The sequence below is a fragment of the Melospiza georgiana genome, chromosome 1 (assembly GCF_028018845.1).
Source record: "Melospiza georgiana isolate bMelGeo1 chromosome 1, bMelGeo1.pri, whole genome shotgun sequence".
Lineage (NCBI taxonomy): Eukaryota > Metazoa > Chordata > Aves > Passeriformes > Passerellidae > Melospiza > Melospiza georgiana.
The window spans coordinates 90387896-90411763 of record NC_080430.1 but is presented as its reverse complement, the minus strand read 5'-3'; the positions used below and the strand labels follow the sequence as shown (position 1 = coordinate 90411763).

The window sequence follows — 23868 nt, the reverse complement described above, 5'->3', positions numbered from 1 at the left end:
GAAAGCCATCGACAGCTTTAGGAGAGAGTGCTAAAAAAAAAAAAGAGATGCCACAAAGAAGCACCAGATACAGAATTTACTTATTTATTTATTGCAGTAAGTTATGCCAGTGAAAAAGATCAGCTTTGCTAAATGGACCTTGTTGAGAATGAGGCGAGAATCACTCTCTCTTGATAGTTAACTTGCAACTGCCACACTTTGGTGGCAGAATTCATTGAACCCATCTCTGTTTTTAAAAGAAATGTGCCTTCAAGCATTACCCTTTGACCAGTGTTATTATTTCTATCTGCCTCAGGAAACTCAGAAAAAGCAGTTTTGATGCTGTCTTATTAGAGATAGGGCTGTGTAGGTCAAAGAAGGAAAATACTTGGACATGCTATTAAACCTAAACTCCATGCACTGACCTGGAACCAGGGCAATGCTGTGAGAGCTGGCCCTCTCTGGGAAAACCACTGCTGGTTTGAACTCAAGCTTGGAAAAAGTCTCTAAAGTGAACTGAAAGGATATGGATTTGAACAGAGCTACTAAGACATATATAAGCTATACTATATAGGATGCATCCTGAAGGAAAGATGTCATTATATAACTACTACGGAAAAAGCAGCGCTGAAGGGGAAAAGCGGAGAAGAAGGAGAGAAAGGAAGAAAAAGAAATCTGGAAAGGAGAGACCCAGGGGATGAATTAGTAGAGAAGAGTCAGTGGTTTCATTTTCACTTGTCTCTCCAGGCCTTGGTACTGGCTATAGCTCAGCTTACTATATTTAGAAATGGATGTCTTCCTGCAGGTTTATTCAGTGATTTGAACTCGAAAAATTTCTCTTGTTGGGGGAAGAGAAAGGGAGAGGGTAAAATATCCTCCTGTGCCACAAAGACTGAAATTATATTTCAGATTCAACTAAGTCTTCAGTAGAATAAGACACCCAATTTTGAATCAGAACTTGGAGGCAAATACACTTGTATAATTTCAGCATTAGTTGTTGGATACAAAAAAGCAGTCATTTATTTCTCCATTTGTTAGCAGCTCCAGTCTCTGAAAGATAACTTGGTTTCCCAGACACAGTTGGCAGGAAAGTCAGATTTTCAGTTTATGAGATACCATTATTTTCCTTTCCACCAGCCCTGCCACATATTTACATCAGAAAAAAACCAGCAACTCTTTGAAAATTACCAATAAACAGAAAGTCAAACAAATTTTGAATTCAGAAGAAAAAAACCAATAGAGTTTCTGGCATAAACCACCATTTTTTCCATTATTTGGCTGGGCCATCTTTATGTCAGCTGAAGAAGAGAAAATTGGCATCAAATTGAGAGGTGCTCTCAAATTCAAAATTCTCTACCAATTCAAAGGTAAAGCATGGCTGGAACAGATGACTGCCTGTGAAGCCTGTGGGAAGGATGATCAGGCGATTCCAACCTATGGAAAAGACAGCTGTATTCTGAGGGGGAGAGGAAGGGTTACCAACAGTAAATCAGAGTGGTCGGCTGGAAACTTGCACAGGGAGAGAGCTGAGCAGCAAATGCTGTCCAAAATGGATACAAATATGTTGTCAAGTTTATGTGGCAGATCCATTATGGGTGAGCAGCTTAGCAAAATGAACTCGATCTCAACTGTCTCACAATATAAATGCCACAAGCTCAGAAGGACCTGAGCTTCCAGTTCCCCCATTCCTTACTCTGAGGTCTGCAAAGCGAGTTGGCATTCAGGAGAAGCATCAGGTCAAGGAAAGCCTTACTCACAGGAGCAACCACTCTGGGAGAGACCCTCCTGTTACATGCCAAATCTGCCACACTGTGAAATTACACATTTTCAAACACATATGCTCCCACAGTTGCTCTCTTCTTCCCCAGCTGCAGAAAGCAAATTTCAATGCAGTTACAGAAAACAAGTAATATATCTATTTGCATATTCTGATTTCTCAAATTACACCAAAATGTCATAGCACATGATATTTTTTTTCCTGCCACGAACTAATGAAAGAGCACAAGAAGGATAATTAATGATCAAGGGGTGGTAGCAACTTGTAAAATGACATTTCCTCATGATGTATGCATGGAACATATACCTGTAAATGAATGCTAGAGCTTTTAAAATGTTCTCAATTTTCAAAACCAGAATATTTAACACAAAGTTAAGTTTTACGATACCAGTTAAGGCCACATTACAATCTTTGCTTGTTCTTCTGTGATTTTTCACCAAAAGACATTTCAGCACATGTTTAAGTCTCATTAAGGTTTTAAGAATGAGAGGCTTTTGGTTTGCTGAACCATGGCATGAGCAACCAGCTGAACTCAAAGGATCTTCAGAATAACCACAGTACCAAGGCAGCAGAGTGGACACTGAGAAAAGGTGAAATTCACTATCTCCACTACTCAGGAAGACTTCTCTAGCACTTTGGTGAATGTAGATGGAAATGAAATAATCTACAAGATCTGATGTTATTTCTTCCCTTTAAAATTACTGCTAGAGGACACAGCAAAGTTTCACAGAGGACCTCTTGCTAATTCAGTATAGTACAAATACTGTATTCAAACGTGACTCTTAGCTAATTCAGTATAGTACAAATATCTACAAGTGTAGATCTGAGTGCAGGGACACGTGTAAGAATTTATCAGAGAAAAGCCACAGTCAAATATGTCCTCCTAGCCAACATGATGAGAGACAAAAGTACTGTAGATGCCCTCATTGTAGAAAATACTGACAACTCCACTTGTTTATTAATATCTAACCCTGGTCGTGCTCCAAAATCGATGTTTGATGCCACAAAGTAGGAGGAATAGCAAGGAATCCCTCCTGGCTGATGATCACCTAGTTTAGTATGTTACTCCACAGGATGAGATACTGCTGAGAAGACACACAGAAGTTTCATGCACAAACCCAGTAATGCAAGAATCACTTTATATCTTTTTCTCTTTCTTTCTGCACTCCACTCTTCCCGTTTTCCAGAGCTACAGCACAAGAGCAATCCAGCTACTGGTGAGGTGTTACTGTTTTTCAGTTCTGCTCAATAAATGGACTGAGAGCTGACACCATGGCTCCTGACCTTAGCCAAGGTCTGACAGTGAGCTTCCTGCCACTGCAACTCAGCCAGAACTGTGTGGCTCATTCATGGGGTAAGGATTCCTCACTTATATCCAAGAGTCAGCCAAAATCTGCCATTTAAAGCATGTAGTCCAGTGTTTACTACAATACAGCTTTTTAAGACTTATGTGCCTCAATATTTGCAGCAGGGAGCATACTGGTGCCAGTTCTAGCTCTCGAGGTTTCTTGAGATGAAGAAGTGCTTTTGCTTTTCTTTAACTGGACAAATCCTCACTGGTCATGATTTTTTTGTTTGTTTTGTCTGCATTTCTTTTTTTTTTTAAACAAAAACAATTGTATTGTTGTCATGAACCCTAATTAGATAGCCAATCTAATAGACTTTGAATTTTGCATTTTAGTCTCAAAAGACTGCATTTTATTAGTACAATTTGTTGAAAGTAAGTGATTTTCAGTTTTTCAGTGTACCCATATAAAATGAAAAGAGATATTAACTTATGTAAACATCTACCCTAAGTTACCATTTCAAATGATGACCTTATGAGACTGGATAAAGAAACAGCCATTAACATAAACTGGTAGACTGCCATGAAACCAAAGGAGAAAGATAATGAGCTATCAAGCAGATTAGCATGAACTAAAACTGAAACAAACAACCCACATATTTAAAAAAAAAGTAATAAACCAGCCTCCAGTCTTCAGTATTTACTGCACATATAATGTCAGGTTGTTATTTTCACTGACATCTCTCTGAGCCTCTGCACGTTGCAGTACCCTCTATTAGAAAGAACGCTGTCAGAACAGAAATAGCTTCATTTTCAGCTCTGTCTCCACTGAAAGTTTATTTTCGATTTTTTTCAACTCCAAATTCATCTTCAGGGGGAATCTTATCCAATGCTGAACCACACATAATTGTATCACTGTAATAAATAATTATATTAATTAATTTAAAAGCAAAGCAATATGATGACTGATTTTTAAAGGTGTTTGCTTGAGTTCTTTAACATATAGTCCATGTTCACTGCACAGTTTACCTCTCCTGTACTTGTAAACTACATGTGGATGGTACTCCTTCATTTTCTTTACATATCAGTTTCTGCCATTATTTCTTAACAGAAAAGCAGCTTTTCCCAAATACTTTCAGCAGATTTTATTCTCTTCTGTCAACCTTAGAGGACCTGTCTGAACCTGGCCATTATGACTCCAATTTCATTTCCTTTGTACTTTTGCTGTGTTCAAGCCATGCAACTGATAATTAAAGCAGAATGAACCAAGGTGGGGAGTTGCCATCACAACAAGTAACTAAGCACTAGCAATGAGAGAAACCCAAGGTACTGAACCAGGGATAATGAAGGATGTTTTTAACTGTATTTGTTCAGCTTCTCACTGTAGCTCCTCCACTCTAACCTCTGCCACTGAACTCTCACTTTTGTGCTCTCCATTTCTCTCTCAGGTCCATATTTCCAACTTGCTGGAACGTCATCTCCTGAAAGAGCTGCCTGTGTGCCTGCCTCTCTTTCTCAGCAAAGTGCTGCTCCTCCTGCAAGAATAAAAGTCTCACTATCCTTCTACACACATAATGAACAGTATACACATCAAATCTACCATCTGCCATCTGTTTTCCTGGTGGATTTTAGGACAATAATTATGTTACTATGAAAAAACTTTCAATGTGTTTGTGGCTTGACAACATTGTCTGTGTTTTACAGACTGTAATTCTGTCACTCTGTTTCTGGTTTAAACCTGTGGTACAATCTATATTCCATTTCCTCAGGATCAGACCTTCCAGAACATTGGACACTTGTTCCTGTCAGTCTTAGATCTTAGATTTGTCCTCTTTTAAGGAAAGATCTTATCTATGAAATGCATTGATCTTTTCTGCTACATAACAGATACTCATACACACACACAAACACCAGGAAGCAAACCTCTACTGAAAAGGTGAGTTCATGCAGTTCTCTGATATGAATCCTTCTCATTCTGCAAGGAGGGAGAGATCCACATATTTCTGCAGCACCATTTTTTCCTTTTCCTGCTTCCCACAAGCAAGAATGGATTTATCCAACCCATGATAAAAGGCAACATAGCAATGGAAAAATATATCCATTTGATCCAGTGTTCTCAATCACATTTACATAAACACGTGTGCAACACTGATTTCTCTTAAGCATTCCTGCAGTATGAGTGCACCTCTCACTTGAGGCATTCATGCTCAGACCCCATTAAGTGCCTGCCTGTATAATAAATTGCAAGGCATTACATGCACAAAAAATAAACTTCATTTTATCTGGGAAAGGACAAATTTCTGAGCTGTAAATCACAATGTACTGACATTTTAGAAGCTGCTCAATTCATGTGTGATATATAGGTCTGGGTGGCAAACTGTTCTGGTGCTAAAAATATTATCATATATTTTACCTTCCCTGTCATTTAATTTACTGTCATTTCATCATCTCAGTGCTAGTCTGGTGCTACCAGTTTGCCTCTGATGGTCTGTATCAATTTGAATGAAAACAGACATATTTTCCCTACCTTCATTTCTAAATCCTAACTATAAAAAATTTAATGTAAACAACAATAAACAATACATACTGTAAATAGGACTGAAAATCCTAACAAGAATATATATATATATATATATCTTGTCAAGATCACTTCAGAAAAAGTTACCTTGCAACTTGAAAAATTACATCATCAAGCAGTCTCCTAAATTGGTTTTCAGAAATGGCAAACTTTTAGCTATTTATAATTTCCCTTTTTTTCTTTTATATCTAGAAATTTTTATTGCAACTTTAAGTTGCAGTCCCAACTTTTTCAGCTCAACTCTCCACAATTAAATACACTTTTCTACAATGCATCAATTTGATTGACACAAACAGAGCAGGACACCATTTCCCTAACTGCTTCTGACTGCCAAAACTCTTCCAGGAATCACTTCCATAGTGGATGTTCCTGTGACAAAGTGTTTCTAGAGCCTTATGCAACCTTAACTCAAGTCCTTTTACATTTTCTTCACTATTTCTCTAGCACTGGGGCAGCTTCACATACTTCAAGGTAAGCAAAACTCCTGCTTGGTCCCACCACTGTTTCATAAGACCAAACAGATCTGTAAATGCATGCCTCAAGTATTAAACAATTATTGTGAATAATAAAATTCAGCAAAGATCACAAGATAAAACTCTACCCCTTCTTTAATTTCACTTTAGTGACATGCTTGGACCCCTTTTTTAAACACTGCACAATGATTAAATAGCCAAAGAGGAAACAGTGCCATTAAGTAATGTCGTGCTGTTGACCATTACTTCACCCAAACAATTGTCTATTAGTGTATGAGCACATGGGCTGTACATCAATTACACCAGATTTTCTGAACTGTCTTCTCACAAGCCCAAATATCCTTTTTCACAATAGAATATCTTAACATCTTATTTCAAGAAATAAGGTTTGTTGAAGTTTTTTTTTTTTTTTTTTTTTGTTAAACAGCTCCTGATGTGTATTGTTTCTAAACAAAATAGTCATTTCTAACAATTTAAACCTTGCTTTTGAAGTGTCATTTGGGAGAAATGGAAAGAAAGGCAAATTTTCATTTCACTGCTACTGGTGAAAATGCAAAATAAGAAAGATAATAAATTGCATTTATACTAGCATAATCAAGATAAATATTTGTCATTGGTAATAATGCAATAAGATACATAAAATTCAACTTACTTATCACATCAGATGTCCATAAGCCACAGTTCCACCTCAATCCAGAGAAAACTTGACCTGTTGAATATGAAGAAAATATTTTCACTCATGATAAAGTCTTGCCCTCTTTAGAAGAGGCTAACAAACCATGGATTTGGGGAAGGATGAAAAGCAGTTTAGCACCACAGACAACTTAGGATCCCAAAACTTTCTTTTCACTTTCTGTTACAATTCAAATATGAACTGATAAATCACTGATTTGCCAATCAGTGATTTAGCTTTTTTAAATATTTATGCAGTGGTGCTTACTGGGGTCTAGCATTGGGCTCTAAGAAGTATCTCAGAAAGATGTACAAAACCTGCTAGAGTTACTGAAAAATTAGAATTGGTATGCACAAATTCTTATGAAGTCCTTTGAATAAATCTTCAAAGATCAGAAAAAACCCCACATTTTTCTTCCTTTATATTGAATTTGCAGGGATGCACCAACGATGGCAAGAATAATGCATCTGAGTCCATTGTATCAGAAGGCTAATTTATAACTTTATTATACTATATTATATTAAAGAATACTATACTATACTAAAGAATACAGAAAGGATACTTACTGAATGCTAAAAAGATAATACTGAAAACTCATGATTCTTTCCAGAGTCCCGACACAGCTTGGCCCCAATTGGCCAATGAGTCAAAACAACTCACACCAGAATCTAATTAGGTAATCACCATAAACAATGTCCAAACACATTCCAAACTAGCACAACACAGGAGAAGCAAATGAGATTAGAATTGTTTTCCTTTTTTTCTGAGGCTTCTCAGCTTTCCAGGAGAAAAATCCTTGGTGAAGGATTTTACTTCCACTTTTCATCTTTGCTCCATTCTACATATTCTCTCAGAGAAAAAGCAAAAGAAGGCGGTGCAAAAGGGAAATTAAAAGAGACAATAAGGACTGTCAGGAAGACAAGGGGCTCTTTGCTGCCAACAGTACCCTTATATCCACTGCATTTTTGTAAAATCAGCTCTTTAAAAATCATAGCCGTCAAGTATTTAGTCCTCATATATTCAGCCTAAGATCTTGAACAATTTTGCTGAAATTTCTTGAGCTATAAAGCAAGACAAACAAGACTCCCTATCAGCCTGCATTCACTAGAAAGCAAGCAGAAATTAGAGGTGTCCAACACTCATAAATGTACGTGGAACATATTTATAGTGCTAATATTCTTGAAAAGAAAGCAGCTTCAACTCTCTACCAGCATGAAAGCAGTATAAGTGTGAGCTTGAGAGGATACAGCACAAAATTTCCATCTTTTGGTGAACAGAAATGTAAGTTTTCAAGTGAAAAACAAAACATGAATCCACCATTGCTGACTTGTTTTGTTTCACTGACTCTGCTTAAGCAGCACAAGAAATCTTGTTTCAGAGTAGGCTATGAAAAGATACACAAGTCAGGATCATTTAACCTATGACACTTAATACAGTTTTTTTAAGCAATATCCATTAATGTTGGCCTTCCTGTTTTTCTGTATGTGATACAGATGCAGGAAACTTGACTCCATCAGAATGGGATCAGTAAGCAAAGGCTTAATCCCATTTCTACTCAATTGAGTTGCAGAACTTCCATTAACTTGATAGGGAGTTAGAGCAGTTACTGAAGGGCAAAAGATATCCTCCAGACCCCCTTTTCTTGCCTTAGGCTAGAAAGATATCCATCAATATTTTAGGATATAAGAGGGAGGAAAAAAATTTTTAAAATATAGTTTTTGGGAGAGTTGAGACAGCGACATTATTTCCATTGTTTGTTTGTTTGTTTTGTGGTGAGCCATGTTTGCACGTAGCTAAGTGCAAACAAGAAAGTAAAATTTAACACTGTTAGATGCTGCAAGGTTCAAACCAGCAGTCTGGCCTTATAATGCATCAGGAAATTTCCTCAGGAATAATTCTGTCACAGCATACTTGGTATGAAAAGGTAAGAGATGCAGACCACCAACTTTCTGCTATGGCCTGCAAGCAAATTGATTTGTCATGCGCTTACACGAGAGAAGAGTTACACATTCCTTTGTGCTGATTTGCAGCACTTGTTTGCTATTAGAACAGTTTTCTAGGGAACACTTCAGTAATTAAAAGAGATGAGGTTTAAACCAGTTGGACAGGGCTCTGCAGTTCAGATTAAATGTATCCACTGCTTTCAAATGAACAAGCCAAAGCTGATTCTCCACCCCCACCCCTGTGAATTACACTTCACTTTGCTTTACATTTCCTGTGCCTTCAATATCTTTGAAGTAATATTTGCATTAGTTCCTCAGAAGCAGTCCAACCTCTGTCTTTGAAACTATTAGCAATAATAAATGAAACCAGCTCCTTCAGGCAGGGCCCTGCTGATCTCAAAAGGATCCCTCTACATTTCCCTGAAAGTGCCCAGGTCCTGTGGGTGGTCCAGGCGCTTGAGCTGGCTCTGCCATAGGAAAAGCCATGACTGAGAAAGGCTTTCACAGCCTCTTTCTATGAGGATCTGAAAACATTTTAAAGGTGAGTGGCAGGATAAACACTGGCATATCTATCTCATCTTTATAATATATTTGCCAAAATCTGAATGGAAAAGAAATAATTTATGCTGCAAGATCCATAATTTCTTTGAGAATTTTACTCTTTATGTTTTAAATCTATAGTGTCTTTCTCTTTATTTGCATTTTTTGCTTAGAGGAAGATTTATGAATCAAAATCGGTGTAATGGAAATATATCAGCAATATATTCAATCATTGATACATATGTTTATCTAGATTTTTAAAAATTAGCTTGAAGATTCACCAGATTTAATACACAGTGTTCCTTATATGTAGAGCTGAAAGCATTTCTTTTTTACATCAAGATGGAGTTCATATCTCAATTTTCTCTTTGCTTCCTTCTTTCAAAAGGCCATCACCTTTCAGTGCACAAAACAGTTATGCAATACTAATGATGGAAAAGATCTGTGAGTGAATCCTATTAGTTGTGCTCTGTGCTGTTTGTCTGCAATATAGCTGTTTACAATAGGGAATATTTTATCTTTGGACTAACCTGTCAGAGTAGGAAATGCACTATATGAAAACTGATACAAATACAATTGGAAAAATGTGCAAGTCACACAAACCAATATCCAATTTCTCAAAAGAGTTAAAGCTTCAAAAAAATTGCAATTTTCTCAGTGAGCAAACTATTTGGCATGGAGTGTAATTCTGTTTTCCTCTTAAGGTTGTTTTACACTTACCATATATATGTTGTTACGTACTGTTTAATTCTCCCTCAAGTAACAATTTTAAGACCCTCAGCTCTAAGTTATTACTCCCTAATGTCTGAGGCAAGATAAAAATTTATTGTTTCAAGTATGGGAAAGAACAAGAGCTCAGGTATCACAGTGCCTCTAAAGATGAAGGCTTGTTTGGCTACTGCTCTTTGCCTGTGCAGAGCTTCCCAATGAGCCAGCCATGATGGGATAAGCAGAGCAAAACTCCATGCCCTGAAGAATAATCTGCTCACCTTCATGGGAAGGACACACAGACAGCAAAATTCATGCAAGACAAAGACAATGTGGGATCCCTGTGGTGGAGATGCTGTGTCTGTGGCTCCCAAGGAACCAGGAACCTCGGGAAGATGTTGCCAACACAAATTTTAAGGGAAATCCCATGATGCTGCTTCTCTTTTCTGCCATCCATAGGGTGATCAATCCCTGCGATACAGCAATTCCTGTTTCATAGCTGTAGTACATCAGGAAAGAGTACCTCAAAGCCAAGCCACGTGTAGAAAGATGAGCTCTTGATTTGGGGTCTAAATTCAATATTTTGTAAATCATAGAAGTCTGCACACTATACTATAGTGATTAACCAAGATAACTTTCCACATTGCACTCTTTTCTAGCCAGGAACTTCTGTAAAGCATGAGATAAGGATTGCTTCTTTCATCCAGAGCACCAGGAGACCACTGGCAATTTATTTTTGAGAGGACTTTAGATAGAAACAAAAAAGGCAGTGTTAATTAACATAACTCAGCATTTTCTTTTAAAAACAGTTTAATGTAACTGAGAAATTGAAAGTTTGGGGACCTGAGTTATGCACTGCTTGTGCACTCAGAAGATACAGAATTAACAGGAGCAGTTCAGCTTTTCCAAGTCTGTTTCCAGCTAAGGTTCATTATCTATGGACTTCTGAAACCATGGAATACTGAATCCATAACACAATGCACAAACCAAGTCAACTACCTGGATTACATAGTTAGATTGGGTAGATTTGCATAAAGGAGAGGGGAAAAAAGCAAAAACATTTCTATCAAACCATTGTCATAATGTTGTGAGACCATTTTACAATGGAGACAGTGAAGACTGCTTCCATGCTCCTTATGCTCCTAAGAAAATATACTTTTCTTTTTTTAATGAAAAGGAAAAAATACTAATCTACCAAGAAACATTGAATTTTATGGCTGGCATTTTGAAACACTATATCTCTAAACTTTAAAAATAGTGCTACAAGAAGTTGGACCTTGTTAATTCAGGAATGTGAACCTGAGAAACCTTGCAAGTTAACACATTTAGATAAATGAGCAAACAAGTCTGAAGTGGGGGAAGGAAAACAGCTTTGAAGCACAACTCTATATCATAGTTACTAAAGGCTAAAACTAAGATATATTTGCTAAAGGTGTCAACTGCACAATGCTTTACATGATTCCAAACATCTATCTACAATAACCGATACTTGAATAATTAACATTTTCCAGTATCGTAGGTGCATTGAAGTAAACTGCAATTATTGCGCAGACATGTTTCTGACCCAGCAAAGTGAAAGCCAGTGATGCAAAATGCAGTAAGCTACGAAAAGGCTGGCAGCCACAAGCTGCTGAGGTCAGGTACTGCATTCTGGGAACAGAGATGCAGCACCAGCACCATGGCAGAGATTTGTGCAGCCAGAGGCATGACAAAACTCACAGGAGCCTTGCACCTGTCAGACCCCCCAGATCACTGAGAGAAGGAACAGCAATGAAACACACTGAATGTCAGGGACACCATTAAAATGAGGCATTTAAAAATTCATGTGTGAAATGATAACAAATGCAAAACTCTCTTGAGCACATGTGGGCCAGATACTTGGTAGTGCAAAGCTGCGCTCTCACAGGGCTGCACCCAGAGAGGTGGTCTGCAGGCTCTCCTTTCAAGTACATGTCTTAGTTTTTTATATAGTACTTTAACAACTCTGTATAAAAATCAGATAGACTTCTAGATACTAAAAAACCTGAATTTCAGTTTATATATAGAAATATTTAAATACAACTTTATGTTACAAATTTCTGCCAACTCTTAAAAGGTTGAGTAAGATCGGACCAACACATGTGTTGTAGATCTCCTCCTGGTAGGATGTTATTAGTTCTGTGGCTTTTCTTCTTTATTCATAAAATTCTTATACATTTACATTTTTAAATAAAACTTATACCAAGTAATAAAACTAAATTCCTTGGGATAGGAGCAACAAAATTTTTTGCTTCTTAATTTTCTTCCCCATAAAATCATCATTTCAGGACTACAAAATATTAAAGGGCTAAAGTAAAAACAAAATATAAATGACTTCAAGAGATCTTTGTTACCCTTCCAAACACTTTACCATTTCTATTGTCCCTGCTTGTCAGATTTCAAAATCTCAGATGACAGATGTACGTGTGTGTAGGCTCTTTAGCTTTCCAAACCAGACATACAAATAAACTCTCAGAAAAAATGCCTCAAATAAAGGCAAAGGGCTTGGGATTGTCATATCTGCTGAAAAACCTCATTCACAATCACTGAGTAAATCCATTACAGACGTTGACAGCTTTAGATCTATGCATTACATTTTAGGGAATAAATGCCACCACACAGTTAGCCTTTATAGAGCAAAGCTTTGGTTTTCTATATAAATCTGTGTTTAATGAGCCTTGAAAGAGATGATTGCTAAATAACAGCCTGCTGCATTCAAGCTCAACTGCCTCCAATTATATTGTTTATAATTATATAATTGTACAATATAATGTGTGTCCAACAATCCCTGAGTTTTATTACTGCACAACACTATGACACCAGCGTAAATCACCTTTTCACTTTCACAGTCAGCCTCTTTCACTTTGCTTAGTCAGCCAACACAAATGCACAGAGAACTGCACTTTTGACTGCTGAATGCATCAAACCAGCTTACCAGCCTCAGCAGAAATAAGAAAGTAATAGAAGTGGTCAGCTCACAAAGATGAAAGGGGAAAGAAAGGTACTGTCTATACAAGGAAGAAACAAAAAGGAAAACAATTAACTAGTTAAAAACTCTATATCCTGTTTGTGAATTCTGCTTCTGAGGGTGCTTCTTGTTGGTAGATGCTTCCAGATATTGTGCCTATCCAATATACTCATGAGAACAAGTGCAAAGCAGTTAACATTAGCAGGTAACGTTCTTTGTATTATTCTTACTCTTATATGTATACTGCAGCATTTGCTATAATGCCACTAAAATTAGCAAAAATCTTATTAGCAAACTAACCATTATGCTGTTAGATACCTACACAAACGTCTCATCTTTCTCTAAATTCAAAGAACAAAATTTGTGCTTTTTCTTCCATCACTTGAGAACTAACCCAACTTTCAATCAGCAATTAATACACTAGTATTCAGCATGTAATTATAACTCCTGCCACAGAAATTTAGGCCCCAGTCATTCTAAAATTCCATTTTGACTTAATAGGGATGCCTATTCTTTGTTTTAAGAAGCGTTGTTACACACACCTTCCAAAGTAATATAGTTCTTGTTTTTAAATGTGGGTCAAAGACCTCTGTCTCCTTCCTCTCTCCAAGCACACTCTCCACACAGGAATTTCGTCTTTTCTCTTTAGTCCTTTAGTTTTTACATCCACACCACCTGGCCTTGAAATCAGAAGCTCCAATCCTGCAACCCCCTGTCAGAAGGGCTCGCATCAGCACACAACCCCCTGCTACATTCACCCTCTCTTCTCTTTGCTCTTGGCTGCCTGTAAAGCAACAAGAATTTGGAACTGGCCTGTGCTGACTTTTGAAGTTTGCAGCTTTGTTTTACTCCAAATCAATACACTGAATTTTGACAATCTGAAACTTTGATCTTTTCAACATTTGAGTCATTCTGTGGCTAGTAGTTTAGCCCTTAAAAGGGGACTTTGTGTGTAGGGCTTCACATCTTCTAAACTACTGCTGTTTGTCCTCCTCCCTCATCTTTAGAATTACTGCACTTGCAGGCACTTGTACAGCAAGATGTCTCTCCCTGTGCTTGGTGATTCAAATCATTGTCTTTTGAAATCCATTGCTATTTTTATTCTAACAACTTCAACAATTTACTAAATTGGGGGAAGCTGTTTTAAAACTAGGATTAATTTTTTCTGCATTATCAATAAAATTACTGCAAACCCCTTTTCAGGTCTATTAACTTCAATATAGCTCATCAGCTCCTAAACAGTCCCTTAACTAGAGTCAATGACTACAGAAAAGCAAGGGAGCTGAACTTCTCTTCAGTTTAGATGGTGCTTGGGAACTGTAGACTAAATTAAAAATAAACATGGAATTATAATAATGTAGTTATATTAAAATAATAACTGCATCATCTTCTTCAGTCTTAAGGAAACGTTTCACCATTTTTTATCAAACAACCCACTTTGATATGACATTTCTTATAAAGATTCCTCAAACTGATCTTAATTCAAAGGGTTGTATTGGTTTAAATAGAAAAACATCAGGTAGTGGAAAACATGATCACTGTCTCACAGTTTTGTAAAACTGGTGATCACAGTAGGACATCCCACATTAAAGACAGACACACCAATATTAACAAGCATTTAGATTTAGCAGATAATTTCTAACAGCCAAGCAAACTTGTTAAACAGAATCCAAGCAGGAGCCAAGCAAAGGAACCATCCAAGGGCAGAAGGGAAAGGTGCAGTGAAGAAGCGCCAGCCCTCACAGTGTCCCCCAGTCACTGCTCCTCTTGGCCACTACACCAGCTGGGCTGATGAGGAGGCCACAGGGAAAAGCAATGTGCTGTCAGCAAAGGACATAGGACCACTTTTGTTCCCAGCACAGAGACCTCCACAGCTTCCAGATCTCCAAAACTACTCAAATGTTTTGACCCTATTTCCAGCTGCTGCGCTGCCCTAGCTAAAATAACCAGCAGTTTCCTTCCCAAGTGTCCAGCCTCTTCCTAGGTGAGCATCTGCACCTTGCCTTGTACCCTGGCACTCATTGCAGGAAGGATAATGCTCATAGAAGAGACACTTTCTGCTAAAATCTGAGAACCTAAATACATCTTAAATTGTTAAAGCTGTTAAATAAAATAGGGTACTTCTAAAATTCAGAGCACTTTTATTCGCCATCTGCTTTCCTCTGGGATTTGCTCTTCTACATTTACAAGCTTTCCTCTGCAAAAATAATGGCTGCAGGTTTTGGTTTCTTTGAATAAGTAGAAAGGTTTCAAGTGTCCTCCTCATCCTTTTTGGATTTTGCTGCAGGGGAGGGAGGGAGAGTCTTGTATGATCTGCATTAAGGACAAACGACCATTCTGAGTGTGGAACCTTGAGGATGTTACCTGGGAGCAGCTCCATAAGAGCCCACTGCTCATGATTAGTGCCTGCTGCATGAAATTATGATACCCCATGTGCTTCAGTATTTTAAATAAACAGGCATCTGAACTCTTCACCTGGCTTGTTTTCAAGCAGAAAATTAGGTCTCAGCAAAAGGGAGATGAAGCATTTGGTAGGAGATGGGAATGTAGGGCAGGGGCAAATTTAAAACTGGCAGGGGAGGCAGAACAAAACAGGTAAAAATTTGTTACCAGCAAAGGAAAATATAGATATGAGGAAAAAAACCCAAACCAAAGCAGGCTATATCTTAAATTTTGAATCGGTTTTCTTTCACACATTTAAACGTTACCTTTAAAAGGCTTTTTCAGTAGATGTATCTGCACTTTTGCAAATTCAGAACTGTCATAGCGATTTGGGTTTTTTCCACGTTCTTTAAAGGTTGTTTTCCTGACTGCTAGACATGGGCTCCTTGGACTCCAGAAACTACTGAATTGATGCTGTTTTGCATTTTCAGAATATCCATGTAATATAGGACATTGTCTGCTGTAGATTAACTGCTTCAGAAGATAAATTTTCCTTTTATTTCCCTTTTTTTTAATGTTATTTTTTTTAGAACCCCTCTCTGGAGAAGTGGTGTCATTTACTGAAGTAGTCATGGCTTAAAAATATAAAAAGTGTTTGTAAGGAAGAATGTTTAAATAAGAATGTACACTTCAAATACAGAAGGTAAGAAAAAAAAAAGCAGACAAATACATCAAATTTGAGAGAAAAGAATGTGTCTTCATGTCCTAACCATTGATAAAGGCCATTTTCCCCCACTCAAAGGTACAAATTGACCATAGATAAGAAAGCACCTGAAAAGAATATGCCTTAGATATTAAAATTTTTACTGAGAAATAGAAATCCCAGTACTCTATAGATGATAGACATAGCAAACACTTCAAATGGATCTCATCTTACTATACATGCATTTGTGACCTGTTGCTTCCACAGGCGCTGCTACCAGACACCACAATTTTCAGGTTGGCTTTTCTAGTTTCTTCGGGAAAAAAAATCTTCCTTTTCAATATGCAAAAGTCCAGGAAAATGTACGTTTAGCATGTCAAACTGTATGTACTTTAAGCCCTGAATTTGTAAAAGCTTAAAAGAAGTCTGAGCAACAAAAGCCTTCTATAATTCATTATTTTTCCTAGACTATGGGGGTTAAAATGCACAATTGAAAGACTTCATATAGTTCTGTACCCAACAACTGTATTGCTGACAAAGAGCTGTTGGTTACTTTGACTTCCATCTGAAACAATCTTTGAAAAAGTGTTTTCACACAGCTGTTAGCAAACTTTATATACGTTAGCTTCCTGCACAATGTTGAAGTATTACAAGAGGGTAAAATACTCTTGCTTCAACACCTTAATCAAAAGTCGATCTCTATTTAAGGAAAAAAAATTATGTTAGTGCATGTGAATTTAAATTTCTTACTCCCCCCTCCTTGAAACGTCTTATTCCAAAAATTTGCACCATAGATTTTTTTTAAAACTGGATAAATTAAAACAGTTTTCAAGCACATTTTTCTGTCTAACTTTCAGGTGACCCAGAACAACTGAAGGGAAAATATATTCTGTTTTCTTCCGCTATTTGGTGGATATACATTGATTGAAACAGAAGTGAAAATAGAAGTCTTTATTTATGGGTTCATCGAACATGGTATGCTTTAATCTGATTCAGAAAAGAGCCTGTAGATGCTACAATGTATTGGAATGCATAATGGCATAGGTGAAAGAAAAAAAAAGAAAAAAAAGAAAAGGTAAAATAAATGAGGTACATTTTAACAGAACACACTAAAATGTTTCCTAAAAGAAATTGAAATGAATAAAAAAAAGTCAAAGTTAGGAGTTTTTCCATTAATATTAGATTTTGTTCTGTACTGAGGTTCATGTCCTTGCTGACAGGTAAATATATTACTGCAGGTAACCAATATATATATCCCTTGATCAAACACTACAAGTCCACATCAGGAATTTAAATGTTCATATCTTCTTTATAAAATAATTTTACACCTGCTGAAAATGCCCTTCTCTCCATGCTTTCTCCCCATAATCCTTTCTTTCCTTGAAAAAATAGTTTCATTACCCAGTGAAAATGTTATTAGCATAATTTTTAAGGCTATGGAGTATCAGGCAGTCATTCATGATATCACAGATATAATATTACATAGTTCATCCATTGGTCACACACATTTTGACTGCGCATGTCAGGCAGGAATAGGTTCAAAAATTGTAGAACTTGAAAGTGAACAGCTTTCCCATCCCATGTAAAATACATGGCTGATCCCAAAGCCTGAATTCCTGGGTGGTACACTGATATCAGGATCAGCTTGCTTTCCACATGGGATTCATCTGCAAGAAGTCTCAAAGCTTGTCAGCATTGGCATTCTAGAATCTCCATTTTCCACAGTGGCATATTTTGCTTCTGTTACCTAATAGGAAAGAGGGACTCTCTCCTGCCTCTGAAGCACTCGGAAGGGCTGCTCTTTGGCTGTGCTTTTTGAGCCCTCTGCTTGTACCATGAACAAGGAACATTACTTCAAAGGGCAATGATTGCTCTTAGAAGGTTTTAAGAGTAATTTCAAGCTTCACCTATGCCATCAGATCTTGCATCATCTGGCAGCTATTCAAGAGCCCAAAATGCCAATGGCCATATGCCTGGAACCTATGCCCAAAAGGATCTTCTGCTTTTTGGAGGAAGTGCTTGCTCTTGCAGAAACTGAGATCCACCCCTGAATGCTTTTCTCTCCCCTCATGTTATTTATTCCACTCTAAAAGCAATTTATTGGCTCAGTGGGAGAACAGGTAACTCCCTACCTGGCAGAAAGGAGACAGGACAACCTAGTTACTTTCTGTGAATTCACATGGCCCCTTTGAACTCCTCACAAAGCCCCGCTGGGAAGCTGCTCTGAAGAATTTTCAGGACTCTGGGGTGTTGCTCTCCTTTATGGAAATGCTGACATTATGGCTGTGTCTTCTTTCAAAGATTTTGTCACAGTTAAGACAGGCAGAGTTTCCCTTCTGGGCCTGCCAGTAATTCTCTGGGCTGTCAACCAGCTCTAAAAGCACAAGATAATATGAAAAAAAGAGGCATTTGCCTTAACTGTCTCTTACTTTCCAGAAGTTGTTAAATTCTCATACTTCTTTTTCAGCCTACTAAAACCATTCATCTGATGTTTTTTCCCCTTCCTTTTCTCATTTTAATAGTACAGATTCAGTTTTTAGCTCTGCCCCCTCATACAAATGCTTCCCTGCCTGAGGTCTTATGAATTCTGCTTGGACTTCTTAGCAGGATTCCCTTGTATGAAATAGGACACTTCATTTTTCCTTTTTTCCTAACTGCACTGCATCTCCTGAGCTAACAACCAGGGGATGCAGCCTGGTTTTGCATAGGAATTGAGATATACCCACAGTATAACTGATTCCATGAATCAAATAAATTAGCAAGGACCAGCAAAGCTATGAAAGATTATGCCTGTGTACTGAAATAGCTCTTTAGGAATAAGACTGGGTCCAGTCAAGCAGCTGGGGTGGGCAAGGGCTGCACAGGACCATGGCTCTCTCCACAGAAAGCCACCTCAGCCTGTGCTGACTTCTGAAAGCAAGCGCAGCACAGACACGCCTGCCACGGATGTGCATGGAACCAGCCTGGGGCCCAGGGACATTTATTTCCCCAGACTTCAGACTGCAAGACCCACCCCAGAGCTGGCCCTGGTAGCATTCTGTCCATTTCCACACATATTTGAATGGGATCTGTCTAATGGGAGCTGGCTCCTGTTGCCTGCTCTGGGCAATGGTGCCAGTGGGCAGCATTGCCTCCCTGGGGAAACACAATCCCATTGACAGATTAGCAAGAGTGGGGATGTGCACTTATTCTCAGCCTTGGTGGTGGGAGAACATCATCAAAATTATTGGAACTGAAACTACACCCACACTGATGCTTCAGTTTCAAGTCCCATATTTCCAAGAGGAAAGCAGGATGAGGGGGAGTTCAGTCCTTTGTATCTTGTATTTTCTCTATGAACATTCAGAGAAAGAAAGTATGAAATGGTCTGCTGACGCCATAGTACTCATTAATTTATTACAAAATAGGGCCAGATATTCTGTGTATTGAGGCAAACTAAATGGAAAATGATGATGCAGGATAATGTAGCACAGTTACAGTACACTTAGAAATTTTAAATACAAGTATCTTTAGTTTTTTTTTTTTAATTTCTTGGCTTAAGGGGATTCTGAATCCCCTAAAAACGTGCTTTTCCCCCTACACTTCATGTACCAACCTAATTAATTCTATTTTGAAACACATAAATGGATCACATTTATTTTAACACACAAGTTCTAAGACAAACAAGGTTTCATGTGTCTCAAATGCTTATATATCAGGATGTTTCTTGATGGAATAGTTTTGCTGGCCCCACACCTCCTTCTTCAAGAAGATGATTATTAAGATAATCTTTAGCAAGACAAAATTTGGAAACAAGACCTATACAATGTCAGGAATTTCTTACTATCCTTTCCAAAAGAAATTCATTCTAGGAATGAATTATGAAGAAAATCTGGCATCATTAACATAAAACCTTGTACCTTGGATTAAAGATGAAGGTGCTTTAACCTGTATGATGACCTGCCACATGAATGTTATTCAAAAAGCAAAGTTGAATCTTTAACATCAGAACAGAGTTTTTTGTTTGTTTTTTAAACTGAGATGACAGTGTATTATAAACCAATTCATGAGATCAATATTGAAACTGTTAGAATAAGAGGTATCTGTTTTCCTTATCCACATAACAATTTAGTTGCTCAAATCCCATTGTCAAAAATTATAGTTTTGATCTCTGTTTTTTCTGAGATTGGCGAAAAAGGGAACAAAAGCTGACAAACCATAGGCAACATATGTAATGCAATGATTTTTTTAACATTTATAATATCTTATATGTTTTATATCCTTTCTAAGTGAAAGAGGACTTTGGATAGAATACAAGGATGCTTCTGTTCTCAGTTTACAAAACCAAATTCTTCAAATCCACAGGGCCCTTGTCCACTATTTTCCTAATCTGACTTCTGAGGTGATTAGTGATGATGATTACTACTACTATTTATGGTGCCATAAAAATATCATTACTTTTTTAAAGTTAGTTCAATCTTTTCCTCTGTCCTATCTATTCTCTAGCTTACATTTACATTGGTTAGCATAGAAAAAGAAGAGAAAAATCAGAAATCTTTCCAAGCCTAACGTCTACAACTCTATAAATTCTCTCTCAGAAGAACTACATAGATGCACCATAAATAATAGTTATAAATCTAATAAAATATCTCCTGTAAGAGAAACCTTCACAAAAATTTTCAGAGGTCACAGACATGTTTGTGAAAATTAGGTGGATTTTGATCTTATGCATTTTGAAAATTGTAGGTGAAAACCTCAATTATAATAGCCTTGGTGACAAAAATACTATTCTATTTGGTGTAATTTTAGACAGCTACAAGATGGACATTAGAAAGACTTTCCATAGTTAAAAGTGTTCGATTATAATTAGTGTTTTCTAACCCCCATTTATCCCCCTAACACACATTTTCAACTTTTAGTTTGTGAATGAATTCCATGTCAGTTCCTGGTAAGTGCATAACCCACCATTGCTGCAGAGCAATGAGATCATGATGATAAAACCTGAGTTGGGAACACCAAGACATTTCACTGCTTTCTGGCAGTGTCCTGGGTGAATTTCAACATTTTGTTCAACCTCACAGTACTCACTTGCTTTGGGATACAGAGTTGTAGGTTTTTATTTTCAAATCCCATTCCATAAACTTTAAGACAGACTCTCCCAGCCCAAACATGAAGATCTATCTATAAATTAAGCATGGAGATGGGAGAGGTTGAAAATATGCAGTTCTTTACCTCGTCACAATTTCTGGCAGGTTTCCATTAAAACTTCAGAGACATGCATAGCGGAAGGGAAATCAAACAATGTGTGTGATGCTACTAGGAAAGGTCTGAATTTGCAAGGATCATTCAACAAACCACAGCTTATGTTCTGTGTTGCTAAGGAGAACTCCAGAGTAATAGATTATTCATTAAACAAACAACAACAAAACAACAAAAACCCCAACAAACAAACAAAGACATTAATTGGAATGGGAGTCATAAGAATGAACACTGTGTGAATATACAGAGTAAATTCTGAAACAGGTAAACCTGTTGTGGATATTCTGGTTCTGGCGCTTACAAATCATCACTGGGCATCTATCTAGTTCTACCTCAAGACAATAAACATTTGTTGTCCTTTGATTATGTAGCATTACTGTTCTTGTTGAAAAAATGTTCTTGTTTTTTCATGTTTTCCAGTGCATCTGAAATCTGCTCATTTTTCCTAAGTTCTTGATTTAAATTTTTTTTACTTCAGAAAAAATGAAATAGACACACATAAACTTCCCTAATTACATGTAAATTCAAATTATTATTCAGAAAAAATTAAGTTATGACTAGTTTGTCTTTTCTTGTGATTCCTATTAAATGAGAAAAAAATTCACCATATCTACTTTAAAAAAATCCTTAAAACATGTCAAGCAAACCACTGGATATTATTCCGAATTACTTCAGCCCCAAACCTTTTAAACCATTTGAACACTTCAGTATGGAGTCAAATTGTCCCACTGATTACTCTATGTGATAGAACTGAGACTTAAAATTAAAATACAGCCCCAAAGGGAACATTTATGCATTCTGGTGGAAGATCTTGCCACTGCACTGCAGTCACAGTCACCACCAACACCAGGTTTGACTGGACAATGTTCTTTTCCCGTAGTCCAAAGGAGCAAAGCAAAGGAGACCATTTCCAAAGAAATCACCCTGCCACAATCCATTTCGCACTTGGACTTGTCTGTCAGCCTTGCTCTGTAGCCCCAGCTGCATAAAGGCAGGAAGGGAGCACCTATGGCTTAACTCCAGACAGCAACGAGGCCCCTTGCAGTCACTCATTCTCTTCCCCTGGGTGGGATGGGGGAGAGAATTGGAAGAGTGGAAGTGAGACAGCTGGTGGGTTGAAATAAAGACAGTTTAATAAGGGAAGTAAAACAAGGAATTCATTCACCACTTCCCATGGGAAGGCAGGTGCTCCATCCACAGGAGAGCTGGACACCATCGCACCCAATGGTGACTTGGGAAGAAAAATGCTGTCACTCTGAACATCCCCTCCTCCCATATTCTCCCCCCAGCTCTGTAGGCTGTAGCATAATGCTGTGTGTATGGAATGTCCCTTTGGTCAGCTGGGTTCCCTCCCAGCTCCTTGTGCACCCCCAGCCTCCCCTCTGCTGGGGTGGGGTGAGAAGCAAAAAGGCTGCAAGCACTGTGCATCAGGAACACAACTACCTCTGTATTATTCTGAAAGAAATAGAAACACTTATATGCTTTTATACTATGCTGCTCTCGTATATTTTTGCTTTCAGTGTTGAAATAAAAATACTCCAGGCAAACAAAATTAAGGAGATGATTAATTTGCTTGTTTCAATTTCATGACTACATCTCCACTGTAGAAGTCAAAATGTTTCAAGTCTCTCTGGATGCATCAAGGCCCTAAGTACATCTCCCATGCAAGTCACACCTTTTGTCACAAATTTTCCATTACTTTAAAAGAGTAAATGAAAATAGGAGATACATTTGTAATTTACCCTAGTTCAAAAACTGCAAGTACAAACTGGCATGTTTGAGCAAACAGAACAAAACCAGTCTGAAGGACAGTGGGCTTAAATTGTTCCTAAATGCCTTCTGAAACACTATTCTTCTGAGGTAAGAAACAGGAAACAGTAAGAATTAAATATTTTAGCCATGCCCTTCCTGAGTTATTGCAGTAGTAATTAATGCCATGGTATTACAGTATCATCTTGTAGTCAGCAAAGCAGCAACAACTAGAGTTGAATCATCACAGCACGAGTGAGCTGCAGGAGATTAACACTTTTAAAAGTGGCAATGTTCAGTTCAACTAAACTCTTCGGTCCTGAAAATGTCATTCACTCCTGTGTGACAACACAGAATCAAAGCTCCATAAATATCTCTTACCATCCTCAATACATTCCTGAACAGAGATGTTGAGAGTACCTCTGAGACAAAATCAGAAGTTTGACTGGATCCTGAGATGCTGGCAGCCTGGACTAAAAATAAATTAGTCCACCTGTAATTTGCTGCAGCAAATTGCTCTCACACAAATGCAAAGACACAAACAAATGTGTAAATGTGGTTTGACTGTGTCCCAAAAGAGCAACCAATGTCATCTGTGGACACACTTAGCCTAAGTCAGGTATGAGTAGCCAAACCACCACAGCAGCAAAGCTTAGAGTGAGCAGCAGAGCTCTGCCAGAAAACCCCAGCTACTTTACAGGGGACAGCAGGCACTGCTGCTGCTAGATGACAGCCCCAGCCTGCCCTAGCTGATACTCATTCCTCCATGGAGCTGGATTGTGCAGACACAGCTAGAATATCTTTGATGTGCTGCTTTTCACTGATGCATTTTGCCTGCAGCTGAGCAGTAAGGC

The 23868-nt window shown here is 37.8% G+C and overlaps 1 protein-coding gene across 13 annotated transcripts in view; it reads right to left on the bottom strand.

The window, feature by feature from the left end:
• LOC131092157 (poly(rC)-binding protein 3-like) overlaps positions 1-23868 on the bottom strand; it is a 495350-nt gene that overhangs the window by 292130 nt on the left and 179352 nt on the right. For all 13 annotated transcript variants that reach the window (XM_058038809.1, XM_058038838.1, XM_058038846.1 and 10 more), the window contains one exon: positions 6745-6801. The gene's annotated coding sequence lies outside the window, so the exon portion shown is untranslated. The remainder of the gene's footprint in view (positions 1-6744; positions 6802-23868) is intronic.